This window comes from Castor canadensis, chromosome X (assembly GCF_047511655.1).
Source record: "Castor canadensis chromosome X, mCasCan1.hap1v2, whole genome shotgun sequence".
Classification (NCBI taxonomy): Eukaryota; Metazoa; Chordata; class Mammalia; order Rodentia; family Castoridae; genus Castor; species Castor canadensis.
In genome coordinates, this window is record NC_133405.1 from 144,247,324 (window position 1) to 144,268,129 (window position 20,806).

The window sequence follows — 20,806 nt, forward strand, 5'->3', positions numbered from 1 at the left end:
GTGTTTGTCAGTGTTACCTAGTGATTCCCAGTACCTGAATAGTATAGATATTAATGACATCATCATCCTTTGTTACAGTGATCTTGACTTTGCATCAGCCTGTCTAAGATTGTGTTTTGTTTTTCTTGTCTGTAACTGCACAGCTCTTAGGCTTTGGATGGATATTAACAGAAGTTCCAGTGGTTGATAACTCAGAACTAACATAGACCGAGTGTGACTTCAAGTGGTTTTCATTCTTGTGACTATCATTTGTGTTTCTGTTATGACGATCAACTGAGTACATGTGCCAGTTTTCCTCAAAGAGATGTACAGATTCATTGCATTGGATAAAATTTAAAAGACTTTCTGTACCTTGTTCTAACCCCACAGTATAATTTATTTGAAAGACAATGGAATTATAGTGACTAGAACACATCTATTCTTTTAAAAATAAAATTTATTAGATACAATTTTACCAGTCAATATATACATGTAATGAGATTAGGGAGTTTAAGCAATTTCAAATGGTGAACAAAGGTAGAGAAATAGTACTACCCACTGTAAAAGAAATATTGTGCATCTAAAGTAAGTAATAGAATGTAGGTGACAGAGTCACTGTCACATAGAATAGAATATAAAGGAGATAGGTAAGTGCAAAGGATAGAATCTTTGGCATCACCAGTAACTTCTACCAGACATTTGAAGACGTATGTATATCATTTCTATAAAATTTTCTAATATGGAACTCTTATATAAGGTTAGAATCATTTTTATTCCACTGTAAGAAAAGAAATAAAATGACCAACATTTATAATAAATATTGATGAAAATCATTACCTAACATCTAGCTAAACCAATACATGGCATCCAAAAAGTGTACTTAAAATTATCAAAGTGTCCTTACTTCTGAATTTGAAAAAGGCCTCAATAGACATAAATTAATGCAATATATCATCTGAACAGCAAGAGAAGGGGAACATATGGTTACATTATTTGATGCCAAAAAATTTAACCCCATTTTAGAATAAAAGTATTTACCACAATAGGAATGGAAAGGAACTACCTCACTGGACAATCACAAACTATAAAAAAACAACTAAACCCCACAGCTAACATTATGCTCAATATATGATACTGAAAGATTTTTCTGCAAGTTAAGAAAGAAATTCTGGATATTACCCTCCACAGACAAGAGGCTTAACATTGGTGAAATGTCTGTGCTACTTAAGAGGATTCTTTAAACAGGATGCAATATTATTCAAAATCTCACTAATCTATTTTAAGAAATTATAAACAAATTATAAAATCCATTTTGAGTTCCACTAACACCATAAAACCAATCAATCATAAATATAACAAACTAGAGACCTCACAGTGTGTAATGTGAAAACACAACATGGCACTGTAATAAAGGAAACAGCTCATCACTAGCATAAATATGAATGTAGACCAGTGGGACAGAGTAGGCCAACTGTAACTACACCCCAATATATGCTTAGGTAATTTACAAATCACAGTATGTACCCCACTCAATGGAATATGACAGAACTTTGTACATATTAATGAAAGACTGGATATTCACAATTAAAAGAATAAGAATATACCACAATCTTCCACTGACAATAAAAATTAACCTAAAATTGATCAAAGATTTAACCACACATGCTGAAATAATAATTTTCATAAAGGAATGCTGGGGGAAAGCTACATGACATTGGATTTTTCTATATGTCCTTCAAAATGAAATAGAAAATCAAATTCAAGTTACTCTCTGCATCAATGCTAGTCTCAAAGTGGACATAGGGCACTCAAACTCCTTCAAGGACTCTGAGCAGGTACCTGCAGCTTTTAGACTCGTGTAAAATACAGCATCTTCTGGGCCTCAGTAGCCAATGGACAATATCTGCTACTCAACGCTAGCCTCAGGCAGTGCCCTTATTAACAGACAAATGTTCACGCATGCAGATCTAGAATTTCCCTGGCCCAAAGGCAGAAAACTGGGCATCCATAAAACTGACTTATGTTGCATCATTTACAAGGACTTTGGTCCCCCTTTGGGACTTCATATCTAAGTTATTTTGGTGTAAATCAGCTTAAAATTAGCCCACATGGCCCCTACCATCATAACCTCAAACCATGAGGTGATAATTGTGGGGGGAAAATACTATATTTTAAGAGTAGGACATGAAGAACTAAAAGCACAAGGCTTTGCGCTAACTTTAGTGACTGCCTGGTGAATGCTAAAACTGGGCAGATCCTATTGACCCCTATCCTGCCTGGTACAGAGCTTAAAGTATACCACTGGTGGCAGAGGAAGACATGCAACTCTATTCTATCAGACTTCATTTTCAACCAGAATCATCTATGGATGTTTCAGTAGTCTTAGGCTACAAGGACACTTCAAAACTAGGCAGCATTGGCATTAATCTCCTCCATTGTCGTACCTAATTTGACAGATTATGGACTCAGGGTATGTCAATGCAAGATTGCTGGCTGCAGACATGATATAATATCCTAGGCTTATCTGTGTCTGGTAATTCATGCCAGAATCAAGAAAAATCCTGCAGTAGTGATTGTATGTAGTGAATCTGAGCCTAACGTGGCCTTAAGGAGAGGACTAGGGAGAACTAGTACCTTTTCTAGGTCCTCTAACTTTCTTTCTGAGATGTACATCATCTCTGAATTTGAGGCAAACATGCAATTAGGGTGCTCTCCAGTAGCCAGGTGTAGTAGTTCATTTCTGCTATTTCTTGCTGCTCCAGAAGAGAGACAGGAAGGATCAGAGTTGAAGGCCAGCAAAAAAATCTCTGAGACCCTATTTCAACAAATAACACCTGGGCTATGCAGGAAAACTAAAGAGGTAAATCATGTACAGGTCTTCCAGGACACAAACATCAGCCCCTATATGCTTACTACATATCCAAGCTCTAGCAGGCACCTCTCACAGAGGGCAAACTCATACTTTTTTGCCAAGTCCTTCTAGAGAGAAAAGTGACTATTGTTATCAGGCTCCAAATGTATCTTTTAATAGTTTATGCTCATGGAATTATTTTTAAATGGGTTCCACTACACAGTTTATTTAACTGGATACATTTACTCCCTCTGTTTTCTACTTTATAATAATGTTTATAGTTTTAGACTTAAACAAGTACTTTTGATTTAGCTGTCACTCCTCTGTCCCGTTCTGTACTAATTTTATCACTGCCCCCAAAAAACCCAATTCCTTCAAGCTTTAAAAAAAAAAAGTTCAAACATAAAAAAATTATAAGAGGTACTTAAACTGCTTTTGCTGAAAAGCACTGACTCCTGACTTGGGTCCACAAATTAACTAAGAATAGGAAAAAACATGGCATCTCTCCACTTTGTATCTGTCTTTGCTCTGAGCAATTCTCTCTGCAATCACCTTGGAAATAATGAAGGACAAAAAATAAAATCTTCATGACAACAGACTCACACTACCCCAATAGTAGATCCTTCTCAGGATGGACCACCCCCCCCCCCCAGATACAACCCCAAAACCTCTGCCAATACAAGAACTGAAATAATGGTCAGCTGGAACACACCTGATGATCTGTGGCTGGAACTATTTAACCATGCAAACCTTTGTCCCCGCACCCAGTTTTTTGTAGGTTTACTACAGCCCGTGTCTACCCCAAAGATTCCTTGGTTTTACTTCTCAAGCTGATAACCATTGGCCCATGTGTATGTATCTGTATGTCTCACTTTTGTCTCCCAAAGGCTACATTCCTTTACACAGATCAACGCTCAAAACCATGTTGACAGTGTGCTCATACTTCGACAGAAAAATGCTGTTTTATGTCAACCAGTCTGAGGTCATTCGTGATGCCACTGATACCTCAGAAACAGGTGGCCAGTCTCTGGCAACAAGCAGCAGTTGACTGGAAACAGTGACTTGCCTGGGCTAACTGGATGCTGTGAAGACCCTCTGCTGGGACCCCCTTAATTTTTTCTGCATTCTGCTATTGGACCTAGTTTCTTGTATTTGTCCATTGGAAGGTATATATAAAGAAACACTGCAGGGGTGGGCAGTGGTGGCTCATGCCTATAGTCCTAACTACCCAGGAGGATCACAAAACCCTTCACAAAAAAAGAAAATGGGCCAGTGGAGTAGCTCAAGGTGTACGCCTTGAGATCAAGCCCCAGTAATGAAAAAAAAAATTTTTTTTCAGTCAGTTTTTATAGATGTTACTTGAGAACAGAAAAATACTAAGATAGACATTATTATAGATACAGAGAATTAAGTTTTAGTTTTACATCAGCACACTAAATTGTAACCTTAGATAAGTTTTTAGGCAGTTTTTAAATTATAGTCAACTTAAACACACACATAAAGTTGATAGTCCCCCCCCCCAGTGGTATACTGGGGTTTTACATTTAGATTTTTTAAGTTTTATCTCCCTGGTAGGTCATCTTCCCCTTTACCCTCCCCCCACCCCCCCACCCCCGACTACATTATCAGAACATGGACTTGCTTATTTCTTTCTTTGGTCTTCCTCGCTGTTACAGTAGCAAACTTTTATTGAAGGGAAAAGAAGGTATAGGTGCCACGAAAGAGAAGGCAGTGAGCTCCGGCAGATGTCACAGAATCCCAGATCTCTTTTTAAAGGGCAGTTTATAAGTTTTAAGGGCAAGGGATAGGAATAATCTGGCCAGTCTTTGCAGGAGGGATTTTGGATAACTGACAGGTACTATTCACAAGGTCTTGTTACATGACATGGCATTCTGCCTATGTGCTTATGCTAATAATTGTATGTGTGAGATGAAACCAATAGTCAAAGGTCTTAAGTGGATGGCTTTACCTGAGAGGTCAAATTGAAGACCGATTTCCCTTTACTAGGCATGCACCGTTTTCCAGTCTGAACTGGCCAAGAGCCTCCCTTGTCTTTTGGGGAACCTACTGCTGCAACGGAATTTACAATTGAAAAAGAATTTGCAGTTGCAGTGACCATTAGAGGAGATGTCCCAGGATGATACTGGGCAGGGACAAGGAGGAATTCAGCATGGAGCGAGCTTTTGCTGAGGTGTCCCGTGATGGCTTTTTTCTTTCCCTGTTACTAGCCTGCCCCAAGTTTCCCCTGTTAGACAGTGTCTCAAAAAATCTTTTCGGGGGACTGTTGAGGGAGGGGACGTATCTATCCTCTGCATCTGTTTTTGAAGCTGCCAAGGCGCTGCAGACCCTGATAGAACTTACCTATCAGGGAAATTGCACGTCTGTCTCTTTCTCTCAGGACTCATTTGGTCACCAGATGGTTCCTGACATCTGAATCTTTGCCCAGCATGCTCATGTCTGCTCATGGGGATCTCAGCCATTTGCAGAGATGAACAGATGCAACAGAACCCTGTTGCATCAAGACTTGAGCCTTAAAGGCCTTGATTCTAGAAAAGATAGATCTGGTTAGCAAGTTCAGCAGGCAAGGCCCCGACGAATAGAAGCATCAGAAGGGACCTTACCAGAGGCAACAGCTAGGATGCCCAATTCAGAATCTTAAACCATGATCCCCAGGATTTGGATAATAGTTGTCAACTTGTGGAAGCCCTGTCAGCTAACTTTTTTGCTGTCTTTCTGCTTAAACTCAGGTGATTTTACACTAAAACAACATTCTTTCTTCAGGAAGATCTACCTTTCACAACTGTGAGAGGATTTAATCTTCTCCTGTTTTGAAGAATGACAGCTGCCAGAGAGTCATTTTGACTCTGAAGCGTGACCAGTGTTTTTGCTTTTTTCTTCCAGGCTGTCGGAAAGGTCTTTGGGTAATTATCGATAATATAAGAGGGTACCTACTTCTGCAGTTATCCCCATCCCATATAGGAGAGGGATGAACTGAATGGCCCTTTTTTGTCTGGGGGACTTAAGGACTGATTATTTGGGCGCATTGTCTCCATTAGTGGACAGGTGTATCTGGCTACAGGGATGCCTGTCCAGTTAGAGGGTAAACATCGATAGGACTTAGTCCCACCCAGGAAGAAGACTCCTAACGACTATCAGAAGTTGAGCTCTGTGGAAAACATAAGAGCAAATGTATATTTATTATTCTCATTTTCCCATGTGACAAGGTTTCAGCCAAAGTAGCCCCAGTAGTTTTACTTTCCCAGTGGTGGGGGTGGGGTGGGGCGGGGCAGGAGATACATCTTTTGGTGTCCAGAGGAAGCCACTCGGGGATTGTTGCATTTGGGAAGTGACAAGTAGTCAATGATGAGTGACTCTTCACAGTTCTCCCAAGAAGAAATTACTCCCTGTGCATCTAATGCACAGAGCATGATATTTTGGCAGTCATAGTTTGCTGTTGGACTTTTTTGTGTGTATTTTGTTTAACTTATTTGTTTGTTTGGGGGACTAGTGTTTTAACTCAGGACTTTGGGCTTGGCAGGGCAGGTGCTGTTCCGGTTGAGCCATGTCTCCAGCCCCACTCGAGGCCTTTTTTGAGGTTTTTGAGATTTGGAAATTATAGAGATCATTTAGAATTACAGATTGGATAGGCTGGTCTCCTTGACATCTTGGGTAAAGGGACATATTGCTGAGGTCCCACAGTCTTTCTGGAACTGGGAGGACCGTGCACTCGCTAGAGAAAGGCACAGCCAGCAACTCTTGGCTAATTCAGGGTTTGTTTTATTTAGAAGTTGGTGTGTGATATTTAGGGTAGTTAGTTGATAGGTAGAATTAAAAGATACCGCTAAGGGATGACTTAACACCAGGTATTAGTCCCAGGAGAAAAACAGGCTGAACAGTTGAAGGAGGAGTCTTAAGAGTTTTGGGGTAAACAGGACAGTTGAATTTTGGAAGTGGGTTGGGAGAGGCCTAGGCACAGCCGGGTAAACCATATCAGAAGTATGCCTAAATGGAGAAGTCCTCGGTGTGGGACCCATTGTGTGTGGAAGAGGAGTGAACGGAATAGGCATATAAATCTCTTATGGATTTCCTGTGGTGAAGCTTCTTGGTCCCTCCAGAAGAGATGTTTTAGGCCTTCTATTGGCTTGCAGGAGTAAATGTCCTCAGGCTGTACTTGGTCAGCAGAAGGTTCCCCTGTCACTTGCTTTGCCTTGGAAAGATGAATCCTTCTATCCATTCCTTGTAGTTTGATGGCCATGGGAAAGGCCAGTATCACTGGGTAGGGACCCTTCTAATTGGGCTGGAGTTGATCAGCTGGGGTTCCTTCTTTCCAGGACTTGATCAACACCTGTTTTCCTTGTTAATTCTGAGGTCCTCCTCTTTTTTTTTTTTTTGGGCGGGGAGGAGAGGGGGCAGTAGAACCTTGTTTCTCTGTTCCTATGATTGCTTGATATGTTTCTAGGTCTTTTTTATATCTTAGAAGATTTTTCCATCAGGATCTATCACCAAGTCATTGGCGAGACATGGCCTCCCTCAGAGCATTTCAAAGGGACTTAGATGGATCTTGAAGGCCTTCCCTATCATGGAAACCACAACTTTGACCTGCCTCTTTTCCTTACTCTGTCCCTTACAGACCAGAAAAGCAGTATACATCATCTCAGCTTGGTTTTGTTATTCTGTGGTCCCAAGAACAATTTCTGAAGTATGCACCCGATATCTGGGACAGATTGAGTACTGGCCCAGGAGGGCAGCACCCTCTCTAGAGGTGGGATCATTGCTGGTGTACGTCCTAAAAGCTTCCTTCCTCTCACACTGTCATAATATGGCATAGGATAGGGCTTTCTTTCTCTTTCTGAAAAATTCTCCCTACACTGTCATAGTTTACAGGCTTAACAATCCTTGATCTCATTCCAAGAAAGATTGCCTCTAGCATGTTAGCTGTCTTTTGCATGCTCCCTGCACCACATCCCACCCGGCATGTGTTGTCCCAACTAGTAGCAGAGGTACTAGCAGTCCCGGGTTGGTGGTCCTGAGGATTTCTGGAAAATGTCTCATCTGCTTTTCTACTGATGGCAGTGAGAATTCTCTCCTTTTCTATGGGAGTGCAGCAGTTAGCCAGAGGAGCTGAGTGCCTCTCCAAGACAGAACAAAAGCCAATGTCAAGAGTTTGGGAACCAGCTACAAATTTATGTAGGCGGCTCAGAATACCTCCCCCATTTTTTTTTTCTTTTTTTTAAGTGGTGCTGGGGTTTGAACTCAGGGTCTCACAGTTGCCAGGGCAGGCACTCTACCCCTTGAGCCACTCCACCAGCCATTTTATATGTTGAGTATTCTCCAGTTGGATCTCAAATACTGTTTGTGGGGGCTGGCTTTGTACACCGATCCTCCTGAGCTTTGCCTCTGGAGTAGGTAGGATTATAGGCATGAGCCACTGGCTTCTGGCAGTATTTTTGTTTTATCAGAATAAATTAATTGTGCATAGATGTTTCATTGTTTATTTTTCATACATACTCTTGTAACCTGCCTCCTGCTTTTTAAAAACAGTATGCAGTGAGTTTCCTGTGCTGTTTTCATATATACAATGTATGTCAGTCATGTTGGCCACCAAGTAACATCTTCCTGCTCCTCTGTCTTGCTGGTTAGTCCTGTCAGAGACGCCCCCTTCTACAAGCTCATGTTCCTGTAACATCGTCATCATCACCAGTCTTAGGTCTAAATTACACATACGAGAGAAAACTTGCAATATTTGCTGTTTTAATTGGGCTCAGCATGGCGATTGCTGTTTCTGTCCTTTTTTTTTTTTTCTTGATGAGAATGATTTTGATTGGGGTGAGATGGAGTCTCACTGTCACTTTGATTTACATTTCCTTATGGCTAAGGATGTTGAACATTTCTTCATACATTCACTGGTCATTTGTATATCTTCTTTTGAGAGCGGTCTGTCCGTTTCATTTGCTCATTTATTAATTGTGTGATTCTTTTGGTGTTTAAGTTTTTTGAGCTCTTCACATGTTGTAGACATTGATGAATTGTCTGTTGAATAACTTGCAAAGATTTTCTCCCATTCTGTGGGTTGTCTCTTCATTCTGGTAATTCTTTCCTTTGTGTGGAAGCGTCTAAACTTTTGTACTATCTCTTTTTATCAAGTCATGCTTTTATTGTCTTATTTTTCAGGGCTATTAGAGTCACAGTCAGAAAGTTATTCATTGCCTATACCTAGATCTTCAAGTATTTTCCCTTTATTTTGCTAGTGATTTCAAAGTTTCAGGCCTTAATATTAAGATCATTTGATCTACTTTGAATTGATTTTTGTACAGGGTGAGTGATAGGTGTTAAGTTTCAGTCTTCTATATGTGGATGTTCAGTTGTCCCAACACCATTTATTGAAGAGGCTGTTTTTCTTTATTTTTGTTTTTGTTTTGGTTTTATCCTGAGATGTGTTTTTCACTCCTTTGTCAGAAGTCAGATGGCTGGTACTTGTGTCAGTTTATTTCTGGGTCTCTGATTTTTTTGGTCTGTGTGTCACTTTTTTTACTCAGAACTAGGGTGGTTTTTATTACTTTGGCTCTGTAGAACATTTGAAGTTGGGTAGTGTGATACCTTCAGCATTACTGTTTTTGCTCAGGATTTCTTTGGCTATTTGGGAACCTTTTATAAGTCTCTATATGAATTCCAGGATTGATTCTCCTATTTCTGTAAGGAATGACATTGGGGTTTTACTGGAATGTCCTTGACTCTGCAGATTGCGCTCAGTAGTACATCCATTTAGACAACAGTAATTCTGACAGTCCATGACTATAGGAGGTCTTTTGCATGGTGGCATCATCCACCCTGATGGGCCAAGTGGGAGGGAGGCAGGGAAAAGGGAACCGCTTGGCCTTAAGACTATTTGCTTGCTTCCGAGGGAGGAGTTTGTGGAAAATTTAACCTAGGCAACTGCTGCTTACAGGTAAATGATGAAGGAAAGGTCATAGAAGAAATCACAGACAGAAGGAGAAAAATCACCCAGGTCCCAGTCCAGACTTGGAAAGGTTTGAACCCCAGAGAATTATTTGGAGGATGGTTTTCAACTTTGGGGGGGATTCAAAACCCTCATAAGTGTTATGCTTTTGATCTTAGGGGCTTGCCTGGTTTTGCCCTGCCTGGCCCCCTGATTGTAAGGTCCGTCTCCAGCCTCATCGAGGTCACAGTTCAGAGAAAAACGGCGTCCCATGTAATTATGCTATGGAAATACAATCCCCTAAATCAAGATGATGCTCTTTGACCCTAAGTGGGTCCAAGCATCAAAGCGGGGGAATGATGTAGCAGGGAGAAGGACCAGCAGAGAAACAGACAGGCCTGTGTTCTGATAAAGTAGCAGGGGGGAAGGGATGGCACAGCAGAGAGATAAAACCAGCAGAATCCAAACGTGAAGAAGGTCATGTAACACTAGGGGTAGAAGGGCACTAGCACTTGCATAGAAACCTTGTTTTTCAATTTTATTGCCTCTATACCTTGCTTGCAAGGGTACGTAAGGTGAGAGCCCTTTGTTCTCAGGGCTCAGCCTTTGGGCACTAGTCCACTGAGTCTGTGCCGGCACAATAAAGCATGGCTTCCTTGCCTCAGAGTCCCGTGTCTCTGTTCGAGTTTCCCATAACACTCCCAAAACAAGGGCTGAGATAATGATCCAGCCCAAACACGCCTGTGACCAAACTGCTTAAGAACTATGCATACCTCTCTCTCCCCCAATCTCCAGTTTGACTATTTAAACCTATAGCTCTGTGGCAGCACCATGGCAGAGGTGGTAGAAGCTTTCTCCACCAGCCCCCATGATGAAGAGTCTGGATAAAGAAGAGACTAAATACAGAAGAGTCAAAGAGAGGACAGCACAGGAGATACAAAAGGAGGGATAGGATATCTGAAAAACAACAGTGAGTCAAAAAGGTGACAGAGAAAACAGCTTGCAGCACCTGTCCCTGCTCCCCCTGGGTGAAGGGGAAGCCAAAACCTCCAACTCAAGGTAAGCCAAGCAGCTGCTGCAACAGACTGGCCAAACTAGCTCCGGGAGAATATTTATGCCAACCTCAAATCCTAACCCCAATGTGCAGGGATATCGTGAGATACTCATTTTCCCCCTGTGCCACAGGCCAGTTGCAAAACAGGACAACCCCTTTGCTGAGTCTGCCATGTTGAGACACCTGGCTACTGAAAGGCCTTGACTTGCAGCAAGTTGAGAAACTTAAAGGAGGCTGAAATAGGGAACTAGAAAAGCCCTGCCTAGCTGCCTGAGGAAAATCTCCAAAGCAAAGCACCAAGCTTTTGCTCCAGAGAACGCAGATTATCTGAAGCTCCTTGAAGACCGGCCTCCTTGAAGAATGCCAATTCAGGAAGATTTAAAAAATCACAGATCAGAGATTGCTGGATTTCCCACCTACAATGCGCTTGTGGAATCCTGCCACCAGAGACAGAACATAACAGGCAGAAAAACTGCAAAACCTCCCAAAGGTCAGAAGCCCCATCCAATCCTGCCACAAAAGCCCCACTGAATAATAAGGTCAATTTAAAAACCAAACACACAGCCCCCACTAACCGAGAACTCCAATTAGAGTAGCTGCTTGATTGCAAGCCAGAAGCAACAAGCTCCTGACTGAGCAAATCTGAGATTTAAAACATTGTAGCCTGGCGTCATTACAGGTCTGTAAACCAGTGTCTGCTTGGCAGTCTGCCAACAGAGGCAGACAAAAAGAGAAGGATGTACTGACTTAGACTATCTGAAAATCAGCAAAAGGCACAGAAGGTGGTGGCCCTGCCCTCTCAAGCTATCTGCCCCCCAAACTCACAGAAGGAGTGGCCTTGCCACTCCACATTTCCACAGGAAGTCTCACCACCACCAGTTCCCCATCTTCAGAGGCCATGGAGACCCAAAAAACTCACAGGGCTCTTCAAGAGAATTCGCCTGGAATGGATAAATCACACTGGCTCAGCGGCACTTCCTTGATGCCCGTGCTACACCCAAAGCTACAGGTACAACTCAGCCTTTCTGAAGCTGTTTGCAAAACAACCGGGGCAAGGACAAACATGTATCTCTCCAACAAGAAACAGAAGTGGTTTTGTTTGCTTGTTTGTCTGTGTGTTTGATTCTTGTTTTGTTTTTTGTTTTGTTTTAAATTTTGTCTTTGTTTCTTTGTTTGTTTCCCTTCATCCAATCGGTACTTGTTTGGCTGTTTTTCTCTTCTCTTTTTTTAACCTTGATTTCTAATTGTTGAAATCTTTTTTTTTTTCCCTCTAGCTCTCTTTCTTTCATTTACTTTCCCTTCACGCTATCTCCCAAGCCATTCTCTATTTCCCAGTTATAAATATATAGAGCTCTCTCATACCATTATCTCTTACATCAACCTCCCCCTTCTCATCATCCCACTTCCCTACCTTCCCCACACCCAACCCCCACAAAGACTCAATTTCCAGTCCTCACACCTTTCAACCTGGTTAAAATGATCTTTCCCAGATCATTGCTCTGGGAAACAGAATTTTGCCCCCATGCAACCTTACTGGGGAGACAGATAAGGGTTCCAATTGTTCCTTACTTGTTTTATTGCTGAACTGTTAATCTTGCTACTGTGGTAGGTTCTCTACTCACCCAAGGAAGAAAAGGAGACTTAAGATCGACAGATGTGTAAAACACAGCACAGTAATTTAAACATGAAAACCCACGGAAATGTCTCAATTCCAACATCTGAATCCAAAGATAATGAACTGGACAAAATGTCAGAGAGAGAATTCAGAAGACTACTAATAAAAATTATCAGTGAGCAGAAAGAGGATTCAAATAAAGAGATAAATGAAGTTAGAAAATTGATACAAGACTTAGACAAGAAAGTCAGCAACACGGAAAAGGAATTCAGCAACAAAATGGAAATCATGGAAAATAACCAAGTAGAAATGCTAAAAATGAAAACCTCAGACAAGATCAAACAGAAGAAAGAATATTATAGGTGGAGAACTAGATCGAGGAATTACTTCATGCAAACAATCATAAAGATTAAAAAAAAAAATGACACACAAGAACTCTGGGACACAAACAAAAGACCAAACCTGAGAATTCATGGGATGGAAGAAGGAGATGAAATACAAACTAAAGGCACAGGAAACTTACTTAATGAAATCTTTAGCAGAAAATTTCCCAAAATCTATAAACGATACAGACACTGGAGGCATTTGAAAATCCAAATAGACGTGATCAGAAAAAGAACAACCCCATGATACATCATAATTAAAATGTCGATCCTAGAGAACAAAGAAAGGATATTGAAATCTTCATGAGAAAAATGACAGCTTACATACGTAAGAATCACCTGAGACCTCTCAGCACAAGCACTGAAAGTCAGGAAAGCAAGCAGCAATACAATTCAGGCTCTGAGAGAGAGTACCTGACAACCAAGAATACTTTATCCAACAAAGCTGTCCTTAAGCCTCGATGGAGAAATAAGGCTCTTCCAAGACAAGAATAACTTAGAGCAGTTCAATGTCCATCAATCCTGCATTATGAAGGACACTCAAAGGAATGATTCACATGGAAGAGAACAAGAAACAATCACAGATAAGAGGAGAGGCTAGGAAAGAATAAAACTCAAAATGGCTACTGACAAACCTGCAACAGTTAGGAAAGTAGCAAGCATGATCAACTCAACAAACAAGTAAAACCCAAACCTGAACAAAGCCAAAAGTAAAGAACAGTCAACATGACTGCAATAAAAACACAGGAATCAGTAAACAACTCTCAATCACAACCCTAAATGTAAACGGACTTAACTTTCCAATCTAAAAGACATGGATTGTCTGTTTGGATCAAAAAAGCAAGATCCAACAATTTGTTGTCTACAAGAAACACACCTCACAACCAAAGACATAAACAAAGTAAAAGGTCAGCGCAAGATTTCCCAGGCACGTGGAAACAGAAAGCAAGCAGGAGGAGGTATTCGCCTATCAGACAAAGCAGATTTTATGCATAAATCAGTCAGAAGAGATAAAGAAGATCACCACATACTAATAAAGGGAACAATCCAGCAAGAAGTTATGACAATTTTAACTACATATGCACAGAACATCAGTGCCCCCAAGTTCATAAAACAAACACCTGTGAGCTTAAAGCAACAGACAGGACCAGATACAATCACAGTCAGAGATCTCTCTTCCATGGACAGAACATCCAGACCAAAAGAAAAGGAAAAAAAAAAAAAATCAACAAACATATCCTAGAACTAAACAATACCATAGATGAAAGTGGAACTTAAAAGACATTTGTGAATTTCATTGTACACATTTGTCTCAACAGGCCATGGAACTTCCTCCAAAATAGATCACATCCTAAGTCATAAAACAAACCTCAACAAATACAAAAATAAATTTTAAACAATTCCCTGTATCCTAACAGACCATAACAGAATAAAATTAGAACCCAATAGCAAGGAAAACCACAGAAACCATTCAAATACATGGTGACTGAACAATACACTTTTGAAGGACAATGAGTCAAGAAAGAAATTCCAAGTTTCACATAAAAATGAAGACATAACTTACCAGAATCTGTGGGACACAGCCAAAGTAGCCTTCAAAGGGAAGTTTATAGCCATGAGCACCCACATCAGAAAATTAAGAGAGACCTCAGATAAATAATCTGATGATACATACACCTCTCAGATTCTTAGAAAAACAAGAGCAAGCCAATGCCAAAAGTAACAGAGAGAGACTGGTGGGTGTATTGTGTATTCATATATTAAAATGGAAGAAATGAAAACTTGTTAAAATTGTTCTAAGAAGGGGATTAGAGGGGCGAGGGAGAATGATGGCCTGGGTAAATCTAACTAAAATATATTGTAAGCACATATGTAAACATCACATCACAATGTATCCAGCTGAACAAATACAGTATATGCTAATAAAAAAATCAAAACCAGGTGCCAGTGGCCCAGGCCTGTATTGCTAGCTACTTGGGAGGACAAAAGTTCGAGGCCAGCCTGGGAAAACAGTTCCAGAGACCTCCATCTCCAAAATTACCAGAGCAAAATGGACCGGAGGTGTGGCTCACACATTAGAGTGTCTGCTTTGCAACCTCAAAGCCCTGAGTTCAAACCCCAGTTCCACCAAAAAACAGGAGTGAAGGAAATAGGGTAAATTGAAAGAAATAAAAGGGTACAAACAGGAGAAAAGGTCAAATTATAGCTATTTGCAGGTGACAAGATCCCATAACTAAAAGGTACTAAAGACTCCATCAGAAGACCCTTAGATCTGTAAGGGTCAGCAAAGTGACAGCATCCAAAATCAAATTAGAAAAATTAGCTTACACATCAATAATGAATCACTGAAAAACAAGTCATGAAAACAGTACAATTCCTAATAACCATAAATAAGTAAATGCATACATACATTTATGCATGTTTATGCCTAGGCATAAACTTAAAAACATTATCAAAGATCACTACAAGGCCAAGTACGAAGCACCAAACATAGAAACTGAAGAAGATACTAGAGAATCAAAAGACCTCTCATATTCATGGACTGGCAGAATTTCTAAAGTGTAAACAGCCATACTGATGTAACAGTCCAAGGAATACAGGTTTACTATGAAGACTGGCAGGGGAGATAAGATCCAAACCTCACCCAGATGGCCCACAGGTCACACTTTCATGGTTAACACTTCAGTTCTTGTCCCCTGCATCATACAAAGTGGGGAAGGGGTGCAGAGTGAAGGCAGGTAACCTTTGAAGTGTTTTTCCTACGTAAGGCTTCATGAATATTACTTCTATCTCATGCATACACTTATAACAGAAGTGAATTATGGGGAGGGACATGCGCAGACAGAAGTTAGTTACTGTAACATTTGGCTGTCAAACAAATCTGCTAATTACCTTAATTCCACCCAGGTTTCTCCTGCCAGCCTGATCTGAACCACGTAAAAGCCAGAGTAGCCAAGCACCATTGGCTCACACCTATAATCCTAGCTACTCAGGAGGCAGAGATCAGGAAAATTGAGGTTCAAAGCCAGCTGGAGCAAATGGTTCTCAAGACCCTGTCTTGGAAAAAACACACAGACACACACACACACAAACACACACACACACACACACACACACACAAAGGGCTTGGTGGAGTGGCTCAAGGTAAAGCCAGCTGGGGCAAATGGTTCTCAAGACCTTGTCTTGGAAAAAACACACACACACACACACACACACACACACAAAGGGCTTGGTGGAGTGGCTCAAGGTAAAGCCAGCTGGGGCAAATGGTTCTCAAGACCTTGTCTTGGAAAAAACACACACAGACACACACACACACACACACAAAGGGCTTGGTGGAGTGGCTCAAGGTAAAGCCAGCTGGGGCAAATGGTTCTCAAGACCCTGTCTTGGAAAAAACACAAACAGACACACATACACACACAGACACACACACACACACACACACACACACACACACAAAGGGCTTGGTGGAGTGGCTCAAGGTAAAGCCAGCTGGGGCAAATGGTTCTCAAGACCCTGTCTTGGAAAAAACACACACAGACACACACACAGACACACACACACACACACAGACACACAAAGGGCTTGGTGGAGTGGCTCAAGGTAAAGCCAGCTGGGGCAAATGGTTCTCAAGACCTTGTCTTGGAAAAAACACACACAGACACACACACACACACACACAAAGGGCTTGGTGGAGTGGCTCAAGGTAAAGCCAGCTGGGGCAAATGGTTCTCAAGTCCTTGTCTTGGAAAAAACACACACAGACACACACACACACACACACACACACACACACACACACACAAAGGGCTTGGTGGAGTGGCTCAAGGTAAAGCCAGCTGGGGCAAATGGTTCTCAAGACCCTGTCTTGGAAAAAACACAAACAGACACACATACACACACAGACACACACACACACACACACACACACAAAGGGCTTGGTGGAGTGGCTCAAGGTAAAGCCAGCTGGGGCAAATGGTTCTCAAGACCCTGTCTTGGAAAAAAGACACACGCGCACACACACACACACACACACACACACACACACACACACACACACACGGCTTGGTGGAATGGCTCAAGGTATAGGCCCCGAGCTCAAACACCAGTGCCGCAAAAAAAAAAAAAAAAAAGCCAGAGAGACCCCCGACCACAGTGCTCTTGAGCTGTTCTCCCTTCACAGCATTACTTTCACCTTCTGCTTTCAATAAACTTTGCTGTTTTGCCCCACACTCCTTATCTCTTGGATTAATTCTTTTTTATGACTCCATATAAGAGCCTAACATGACTCCCAGGCCCTGGTAACAACATTACTAAATATGTTCTAGAGACTCAATGCAATCCCCATCAAAATTCTAGTGACATTCTTCACAGAAATAGAAAACAATCCCAAAATTCATCTGGAAATATGAGACTGAGACGCTGAGGAGCTAAAGCAGTACTATGCACAAACAGCCCCTGCAAGAGCTATCCCAATTCCTGACTTGAAACTATAATCCAGAGCATGGTACTTGTACAAAAACAGACAAACCAATGGAATAGAAGATCCAGAAGTACATACATGCAGCTGCAGCGTGTAGCCATGACATACACTGGGAGGAAAGGGCCTCTTTAGGAAGTGGTCCTGGGAAAAGTGAATACACACACATGTAGAAGACTGAAACTAGAATTCTGTCTCTCACCCTGTGCAAAAATTGACTCAAAGTGGGTCAAAAACCACATGGTATGTAAGTACATGGAGACGTATTATTCAGCCATAAGGAAGAAAGAAATTATGTCACTGGGGGAAAGTGCATGGAACTGCAGAACATCATGTTAGCTCATAGAAGCCACACTGGAGAATAGTTACCACATGTTTCCTCTGACATGTGAATTTTTAGCAAAAGTGACACGAAATAAAAGACGGCACTGTTAGGTCTGTGGAAGGAGAAAAAGGGATTGGGAAAGTGTGGAGAGGAAAGGGAAACAAACTGATCAGCGGTGGCTCGTGCCTGTGATCCTGCCTACTCGGAAGGCTGAGATTGGGAGGGTCACTGTTTGAGGGCAGCCCTGGCAAGAGAGCTCATCTCCAAAATAACCAGAGCAAAACAGACAGAAAGTATGGCTCAAGTGGTAGAGGGCCTACTTTGCCAGCGTGAAGCCCTGACTTCAAACACCAGTCCTACCAAACAAACAATGCTGGGGCAGGAGAAGCACAAGTTCAAGGCCAGCTGGGGCTTCACAGTGAGTTCAAGGCCAGTCTGGTCATAGCATGACCCTGTCTCCTCCCTCCAAATAAAGAGTGCAAAACTTTAAAAAAGCAGAATGAATATCTGAGAAGTATAAGACAATTACACAGAGAGCAAAATCCTGTAACGGTAATAGAAGAAGGAACAGAAAGCACACACACACAAGGTTTGCAGAGAGAATTTCAATTATCAGAAACCCAGTCACAGATCAGGATGGGTACAGACCTTGGCATAACAGCTGCCAAAAGAAATGAGGAAACTGTACCTGGAAATACATTCAAAACAAACAGGAGGAAAAAACCTTAACGCAAGGCATAAAAACACTTTGCCTATAAAAAAGCATCTATGTCTTATTCTCAGGAATCACACAAGCAAGAAGACCCAGGAGCAATATAATAAATGTGCCAAGAGGGCAAATACACACTAAACTACAACTTACATCTTGTCAATTGTCCTTTCAAAGGGAAGCAGAAGTACAAGGATGATAATCTTCTAACTTTAATTTACAAATTAAAAGGAATTCTAACCAGACACTGGGCAAGAAATGCTAAAAAGACACTTGTCAGAGAGAAGGGAAAAAAATAACTTCTTAACTGATTTAAGAAATTTACCTAAACTAATAATAATAAGAATATATTCAATGATCACAGTTTATGTGCAAGTGAAATAAATGAAAGTGACACAAGGGACAGGAAGGAGGAATCAGAAATATTTTGCTACGTTAGGCACTTGCACTACACTTTTGAAGTGGTATAGTACATTTAAAAGTGAACTTAGATTAGTTGTATATGTGTATTTCAAATTTCAGGCAACCACTTTGAAAAGTTTTTCAAAGAAGTATAATTTCTGCAAAACAGAGAAATATGGTGTCATACGCAATACACCCCAGTAAAACAAAAAGGTTAAAGGAGCAGAATACAAAAATAGGGACTCAAGACAAGGTTACCAAGCTAACAAAACACAGTAACAAATAAGGTAGAAATTAATCCACGTGTATCACTTTATATCACTTTAAGTGTCCGTGCTCAAAACATGCTGCCGGAGTGACTCAACTGGTAGAGCACCTTGAGTTCAAACCCCAGTACCGCCAACAACAAAAACAAACCAAAAAGTCAAAGATTTTCTGGCTAGAAAACAGACTGCACTCTGCATGGTCTACACAAAGGACTTTACATACACTTCATATGTGCAGATCAACGATAAAACAATGGAAAAAGCTCACCGTGCTGACACAAGCTGAAGAAAGGCAGGGTAGCTCTATTAATTTCACACTGAGGAGATTTCAAGCAAAGCAAAATTGTAAAAGTTATAGAGGGGGGCATTGTATAAAAGCAATTATCCAAGTACTTCTAAGAATTCTGACATTGCTGTGCCACACAACAGAGTTTGAGGCAACCATGAAGCAAAACTGGTAGAAATGCAAGAAGAAATAGATGAAGCTGCTATTACAGGTGGCTACTTCAATATCTCTTTTTATCAGAAATGAATAGCTCCAGCAGACAGAAAATTAGGGTTGAACACACCACCACCATCAACCAACTGCATATAATTAAAACTGGTAAATTACTTCATTCAACACCAGTCCAGTACATATTCTTTCAAGCACACATGCAACATTCACCAAGAAAGACCACTTCTGGGCCATAAAACATTCATTAGTAAATTTAAAGCAACAGATATTATGAACATCCACACTCACACCACAGAAAGATTAAACCAGAAATCACTAACTGAAACCTTAAAAGGCTCAAACTATGTAAAGACTGAACAACACACTTGTGAATAGTACATAAATCAAAGAAGAAATGTCGAGAAAATAAATATTTTGATCAAAATAAAACCTAATTTATCAAAATTTGTAGGAAGTGGTGCTTACAGGGAAATTTATAGCATCAAGTACATATATTAAATACGAAACTATTAAAACCAACAACCTAAGATTCTAACCTTAGAAACACTTCTAAAGGAGTAAATCAAGTCCTAATAAATGTCAATTAGGACACAAGTCAAACTAATTTAAAAAAAAATCAGCACAGAAAGTCGGTAAAACAAAAACCTAGTCATTTGAAAAGATGGGGCTGATTAATACTAGAAATGAAAGATGCCACTACAGAGATCCCATGGCCATTAAAAAGATAGGAAGTAGCTGGGCATAGTGGCTCATGCATGTAATCTTGACTACTTCTGAGGCAGAGATGAAGAGGATCATGATTTTGAGGACACCTCAGGCCAAAAAAAAAAGTGTTAATGGAACCATCATCTCAGTCAGTAAGCCAGGTATTGTTAAGAGGTTAAGGTTGGTAGATAGGACGCAACTATCTGCTCTTTTCACTCCAAGAAGGAGACAAGTCAAGGTAATTAAGGAGAGACTATATTCTGGAGAGAGGAAGCGCTTCGGAACAAAGCACACAGGGTTGTAAGGTGAAGACTGGCAGGTTTTGAAGGTGAAGGTTTGGCACGGATCCACCCCCCGACCCCCAACCCCTTAGAAATGCCCCCCCTTTCATGGTTAACGCTTCAGTTCTTGTGGACCCCTGCGTCTGCATCCTGCAAAGTGGAAAAGGGGAGTAGCCGGCTCAAACTAGTTCTGAAGGCACGTGCCGCTCGCTGTAGCCCACCTGGCACCCTTCCTAACCTTTTAAGTGTTTTTCCCTACTTACGACTGCACGAATATTATTTGCCTCTCATGTATATACACTTAAGAGTGAATTACGGGGAGGGGCATGCGCAGTCAGAAATCAGTGCTACACCATCTG

The 20,806-nt window shown here is 41.1% G+C and overlaps 1 protein-coding gene across 2 annotated transcripts in view; it reads right to left on the reverse strand.

The window, feature by feature from the left end:
- Nucleotides 1-418: 418 nt before the first annotated feature.
- Nucleotides 419-20,806, reverse strand: part of LOC141419724 (uncharacterized) — a 76,354-nt gene continuing 55,966 nt past the window's right edge. For both annotated transcript variants that reach the window (XR_012444372.1, XR_012444369.1), the window contains one exon: nucleotides 419-18,896. The gene's annotated coding sequence lies outside the window, so the exon portion shown is untranslated. The remainder of the gene's footprint in view (nucleotides 18,897-20,806) is intronic.